Source organism: Carassius auratus, unplaced genomic scaffold (genome assembly GCF_003368295.1).
Source record: "Carassius auratus strain Wakin unplaced genomic scaffold, ASM336829v1 scaf_tig00016505, whole genome shotgun sequence".
Lineage (NCBI taxonomy): Eukaryota > Metazoa > Chordata > Actinopteri > Cypriniformes > Cyprinidae > Carassius > Carassius auratus.
Window position 1 is genome coordinate 1 of NW_020524680.1, and position 7,246 is coordinate 7,246.

A 7,246-nucleotide genomic window follows, 5' to 3' on the forward strand; every position below is an offset into this window, starting at 1 on the left:
TCCCTGAGGAGACATGACGGCACACTTCACTTATTTGCTCTTCCGTCAGTGCCATAAAGATGCAGGAAGAATGCAAAGGCTGCATGGTAATACAATCTTTTAGTACAAAAGTTTGGGTAAAATAACTTTTGCCATCTATAATCTTGATTTATTTTTTTCTTGGAAGGCAAGGATGTATTAAATTGATTAAAACAAAGGCATTTATAATGTTACAAACAAAACGTCTGTTTCAAATAAACTTGCTATCCTAAAACAGTATCACCGTGTCCACAAAAATATTAAGCAGAACAACTGATATCAATATTGATGATAATAAGAAATATTTTTGAGCACCAAATCGGAACCTTTTTATTTTATTTTGATGCAACACTGAAATTCATAATCTAACATTTATTTTAAATTATAATAAGTATTTCACAATAAAGACTGTTTTACTGTGTTTTTGGTCAAATAAATGAAGCTGTGGTGAGCATTAGAGACTTCTTTCAAAAATATATTTAAAAACATTTGATTGGTAGAGTATCTTAGTAACCTATATTCAGTTCAGAAAACTCAATTTCCGCTGTGAAATTAGTTAAAGTTGGGGTTAGTTAAATGTGACAGAATTTTAATTTCAGTGTAATTAAGAGAACACATGTCGTACTTGTTCCTTTTTAGGACTGTTGGTACAAGTGTTTACATGAGAAGTTCACTGGGGTTCCTGAAGACGTTAAATCACTTGACTAGCACAACGTGACCTTTGAGCACAGAGGCACTTACAACCAAATGAAAACTATCAGCAGCTCATAATATGAAATCTCTACAATAAATGAGAACACCTGGGTGAGCTGCAACGACTGATTTTTCTTTCATTAGTTCAATACAGCCTGGTTGGACAAAGATGCTGGCATTATTATGTTTTCTCTTTTTCCATTATCATGTTTCTCTCTTTCTCATTATCATGTTTTTTTCTCTTTTTCATTATCATGTTTTCTCTCTTTCTTTCTCTCTTCTCCAGGTAGAGTGCATGAATAATTCATTTTATAATTCAGTCATTTAGCCAGCTTGATAACATTGCCAAAATGAATGAATAAACCTTAGGGAACAAATACAGGCTTCTTTGTGTGTTTGACGAAGAAAGTTTTCTCACTTGAAGAGGTAAGTCGGGAAAAGCATCTTAAGAAAGAAGTTTAAAAGAAAAAACAGGGAAACTGTGATTCTATAGCCTTGAACAAGAACACCAGTAAGGGTGCCTTAAAATCTAACACTATAGGGCAGGTAAGTATTGACAGGCACTGATCATTTTGCTTTGTACTTTTTAATAGCAAATGCATCTCGTGAGAGTCCCGAGCTCCCCTGGTGATTGGGGAATTAAATTTTGTTATGATAGATTTGATGCAGCACCATAGATGTGGTCTTGGACTCATTAAAAGTCGCCTCGTCTGATTTAGGAGATAAATATGCACAGATCAAGTTTACAAGTGAAAACAGTCCAAAACACTGCTAAACAAATATGTCAGCAGACTTTGATGTGAGAAAACAACAGGGGGCTTTTTCACTGTTATTATGGATTATGACTCAAATTTTGGCCAGAAGTGATGGTTAATCCACTTTATTGACTGATTTCCAAACACACAGCTTTGAACACAAAAGATGTTCATTGTTAAAGTGGAGTCCTGTAGATTACTGTGATGTTTTTACCAGCTGTTTGAACTCTCATTCTGATGGTTCCCATTCATTTGTGATGGAGTGATGTAATGCTAAATTTCTCCAAATCCATTCCGACAAATTTACATCCAGGATGGCCTGTAGGTGAGCAAATTGTCAGCAAAATGTCATTTTTAGGTGAACTATACCTGAGATCTCTGAGGTTAGTTTCATTACAAACATATGACTATAAGGCAAAATTGAACTCCATTTTGAATGAATAAGAGAGTGTGAGTCTGCGATGTGATTATGGGAAACATGAAAGTATTGTATAAAAGTTGATATGCAGCATTGCTATGGAAGGTACGAAACATTAAGTTCAACTGCTTGATGCCATAACTGAACAATCAGAATAAATATTCCAAAATGGAATAAGGCAAAATAAATAAATGTAATAAAACAAAATAAAATAAATCTCTTAAATTAAATAATCATATAATTGTGAATGTGTGCAGATTCTGTTTTTCTTTTCTTATAAGTTTGCCATCTTCCTCACATAACACTTCCTCGAATGGGAGCCATATGAGATGAATTCAGGGCTTACATCAGAATTTCTTACCATCTAAATTCACACAGGCCTCAGTTTCAGGCCGGTTCCATGTGTCCAGTCTGACATTGCTCTTCTTTTCTGCAGGGAATACAGCTCCGTACCCCAGTCATGTCCATCTGAGCTAAGCAATACTCACACAGTCTGCTGAAACACCCCTTATCTGTAGGTCCATTAATGTTACATATTCAGCAACTTTGTTGACATAAAAAAATAGCTCCGCACAGTAACTATGACCTCACACTCATTTCTCTCTCACTCTTACAGATCTTAAAAATGGATCTTATATCTTGCTGTCACTGTAAAACAAGGAATTAAATGACTCTCACATGTAGCTGTTAAAATTGTGCACATCATTAATTTAGTCAAGGCAGTTGAATAATCTAAATCCAGGAGGTAACAGGGTTTTAAAAAAAAATACTTTGCCAGAACATCCAATATGTATTTTTTGGAAGCTGAATAAAGAAGTTAACCATTGGTCATCTCATGCATTAAAATGTGTAACTGTATGAGTGTGCGAGACACACACAAATGTGTAATATCTCTTAAGGTCAGAGATGCAATGTAGGATTAGGATTAATATTGTGTTCAGAGGAATTATAATCTTAGTCTAAATGTTCATGGTTGTTGTCAGCTAACTATCCATTGTGACCATACATTTAGTTTTTTAGTAATGAATTTGAGATTTAATGTTACCTAAATCCTCAATTCGAAGCTCTGCTTTGGAGAAAAATAACAATAACAACAAACAACATTCCAATGCGCTGTAGTAGAAGAACACATTGATGCCAGAGGTCAGAGGTGCTCTAGTAAGCAAGTCTCAGGCCATAATCAAAAACAGCCCTGTGAGTATAAAAGAGGTAGAGATGTCTTTTCCCCTTCAGTTCAACTGTGCACAAATTGAAAACAGTTGCAGGAATGTATGACAGTAAAAGCTGCTTTCTTTCATAACAGAAACAATTAATAACAGAGGAACAGAGAGAGTTGTGGCAAACCAATACTTCCATCAATATGACACACTGCAGCAGGGGTTGCCAATTTCATGTGAAGGAAATCAGGTTTGGACTTCCTTTTAGGAAAGAACAGGGAAATCTAAATTTCTCTATACAACACATGCCAATTGAGGAAACTTCATCCAAAAATGAAAATGTTGTTGTCATTTGCTCAATGTCATGTTTGTTCTAAGTATATGCTAGCAACTACATAAAAAGAGTCACTGTTTGACTGTTAAGTGCTAAAGATGTCACATTTTGGCTTACCGACTTACAATTTTGTTATCTGTTTTAAAGAAACCATTTCATTCTAGGTTTTCACACACATATTTAGCCAACCAAGGTAAATTCTAAATTTCTAGTAAAAAAACATTTTTCATGTAATGTCATTTTATTCCTAAAACTCTTTAGTTGGATGTTAATCTAATGTTTTTAAATGTTACTACTTGTTTCGGAATGCTCAGAGAACATTCAAAAGTAATATTCCCATAATGTTTGCAAAATGGTCAAATTGATCACCCTGCTAGGGTATGATCCTCAGTCATTTAATGAATGATTTCTAGTTTATCTCTGTAACCATTTACAAAGTTGGCAAGTGTGTGATGCCTAGTATTTTAAAATGGTTTTACATGTGGTTAGTCATGGGACGATTGCATACTATACAGGACAACTGGCACCTCTAGTATACACTAACATTAGCTTCAACCAATGCATACATACAATGCATCAATATTGTGCACTGAATCTACTAAAACAAAGGAGAAATACTCTAAAAGTGAAAAAGTTCTGCACAATGGAGCCCACCATGTGAAAACTAGAGTTGTTGTGTCTGCAGAAGAGAACCATAGGACACACTTTATAATTGATCTCAGTGAAGCTCCTCAGCCACAAATGATCAGCCACACACAAGCATTTGCTTCATTATGCAGTGGGTCTCCAGGCACAATAATCATGATATCAAATGACAGGCTTTCTTCAGGAGGCTGCTGTAGTTGTAAATAAAAGTATGTTAATTTGGCTTGCTGTATTTAGGCGAGCTAGTTGCAAACATCATATGTTTGAGTTAATTTGTACACGATCAGGCCGTTCTGAGGAGAGAGATATATGAGTTAATTAATTAACATTAATTTTATAGTTTTAGTAGAATGATGTTTTGAATGGTGTCAGTGAGTTTACTTAGCCTTTCATTCACTTGTAGTTTGATGTGGAAGAGGCAAATATGATTAATGTCTGAGTAAATTGTGTATAATGCCAACATAGAATTTATAGAATTCATTAACTTATTTTTGCCTGCTTCTCTCAACATAGGCCTAAATGCAATTTTTCACAAAACAACAACAACATACTACTACTACTACTACTAATAAAAATCTATTACAAGAGGCATGCTACTCTTGCACATTCATGGGGCAAAATCAAAAGCAAATGGCAATGAACATTTAGAGATCTCTTTATACAATTCAGCAGAGCTCTCAATACCGCCCGCTAGCTGTGATGGAGAGTGCAGGCTTGATACTACATAGCTCATCGATTCTCCTGTTGATTTTATGGTTCACTGTGACAAGTCAAAAAGCAGTCTCTCATTCTTTACAAACTCTTCTTTTAAAAATGAGTTATGATTTTATGTTATCAGAGATGAACATACACATAAAAAATATTGTTTTATACTTGACTGCTCCATGACAAATTTCCATTTTATCTTTTAAGGCAAGTTTTTCTTTAACAGTGTTTATTATCATACAATTTAATCTGTTGCATAAATTCATTTTTTTAAATGAATTTTTATTTTTATTTTGAGTGACTATAGCAATAGTCATTAAAGCATTTGAAAACTTTCATTTGTACCTTTGCTGTATTTTATATCATAAGTAGACACAAACTGTTTATTTTCTTGCTTATTTACTTACCGTTGACTATAAAAAAAATATATAATTTTATATATTTTGTTTGTTGTTTTATTTAATATTTGTACTCATACTAACTGCTGTTTATTAAATAAAAGTCTCAAGTTTATGCACTGTTAATTATTTTCATTTCTTTAAAATAATAATAATAAAAAAAATCCAGTTTCTTTGAGTTAATTAGTTAACACAAACAAATGCATAAATCATTACAAGATTCAATTTGGGAGTAGTGAGTATGGAAGTTGTTCACTTTGTAACTAGTTCATTGTGTTCAGGCAGATGCATGCACCTGTTACCGTTTTATTTTATTTTTAACCGTCGATTATATCAGATTCATTTATTTTATTTATTTATTTATTTTTAAGAAGGAACTTTGTAGCGACTCATAAACTGCCTGCTTTGCTTTCTGGGAAAACACGCCGCTTAGAGAAATATACAATGCTATATGAGTTGCGGGCGTTCATTAGAAACTAAATATTGTGCCGTTTGTTTTTAAGAGCGTGGAGCGCGCGCGTGTTGGGAAAGTGGGTGTCGCTGTGCACGCTGCTGGAGGAGCTTCCCAGCGATGTGTCGCAGACTTTAAACACACTGTGACATACAGTGGTGGAAGGAGGGGAGATCGCGCCGTATTGGATCCTATACTGCAACACTTCTTATGCAATGAGTCCGGCCGTTTTCATTCTGATCTGTGTCTGACGATTCAGTTTCCGCGCGCGATGCTCTGACCGCCGTGTGTTTATATGGAGACAGACACCCTAAGAAACAGTCAACCGGGAAATGGTAACACATGAACCTCCTCACTGGAAGGAACATGGTTGAGAGGAGCAGTAAATTTCTGTTCATCGTTGTCGGATCGGTTCTGTTCATGCTGATTTTGTATCAGTACGTGGCTCCGGGGATGATGAACTTCGGCTCTCCGCACGGGTACATGCTGGAAGACGATGCGGATCTCTTCCCGACTCCTGATCCGCATTACGTGAAGAAATACTATTTCCCCATCAGGGATCTGGAGCGGACTGTGGATTTTGAAATCAAAGGGGATGATGTGATCGTGTTCCTCCACATCCAGAAGACCGGCGGCACCACGTTCGGGAGGCACCTGGTCCAGAATGTCAGGTTGGAGGTTCCGTGCGACTGTAGACCGGGACAGAAGAAGTGTACTTGTTACCGACCCAACAGGAAAGAAACGTGGCTCTTCTCTCGGTTCTCCACCGGTTGGAGTTGTGGTTTACACGCGGACTGGACCGAACTGACCAACTGCGTCCCGGGGGTTTTGAACAAAAAGGAGAGCAGGATGAAAAACCAAAGGTGATGCTTGTACAGAATTGTTTTATATGAAGTGTTAGTTGTGGCTTGAAACCCAATGAGCTCTACCAAGATGTTTGGGGCATCCTAGCCGTGTGGAGCCACAAAATACTATCTCTGTTCTAGATTTGAGACACAGCCAGTGTGTAGAAGAACTTTAGCGAGTAAGGAAACAACTTGCCCTCCCTCATCTGCGAAATTCAAGACTGTAACATTACTCTTTATATTGGCTCTTAATCCTACACCTGGGTCAACCTCTTTCTAAACCCCAGGTAAAGGCCGGTTTTAACTCCGGGTTAATGTTAGCACTGCTTTTAACCCTAGGTTAACCCTGAAATGCAATGCCACAAAACACCGAGTGTTAGGCAACAGACAACCAATCATAAATGTCCTAGTGTTTACCTTAAATGTTCACGCGCTTGCATATGCCGCGCAAACTTTAAAGCGCTGTTCAAGCGTTTTAAGTAAAATTATTAAAATGCCAAACATTGACACAAACATGTTAACTGGCAGGGTTATTGAGAAAGTAATGTAAAAGATGAAACAAGATTACCTAGGATTAAGTTTACTTGGGGTTAACAGTGACACAGGGTTAAGAGCCTAATGATGTTGAGGTCAGTTAGATTTACGTGGTTATATGAAACTGGATGGCAACCTTTCAGAAATGAACATGGAAACCATAGTAGTTATATCATAGTATTTTACTAAATGTACAAATTCGGAAAAGAAACTGTTACTGTAGCAAACATTGTGCCTATCCTACTATTTTATGTAGAAACATAACTTGCTTTTTTTCTCAGTGATGGAGGTGG

The 7,246-nt window shown here is 36.3% G+C and overlaps 1 pseudogene; it reads left to right on the plus strand.

The window, feature by feature from the left end:
• Positions 1–5,629: 5,629 nt before the first annotated feature.
• LOC113075226 (heparan-sulfate 6-O-sulfotransferase 1-A pseudogene) lies at positions 5,630–6,805 on the plus strand (annotated as a pseudogene).
• Positions 6,806–7,246: the final 441 nt, after the last annotated feature.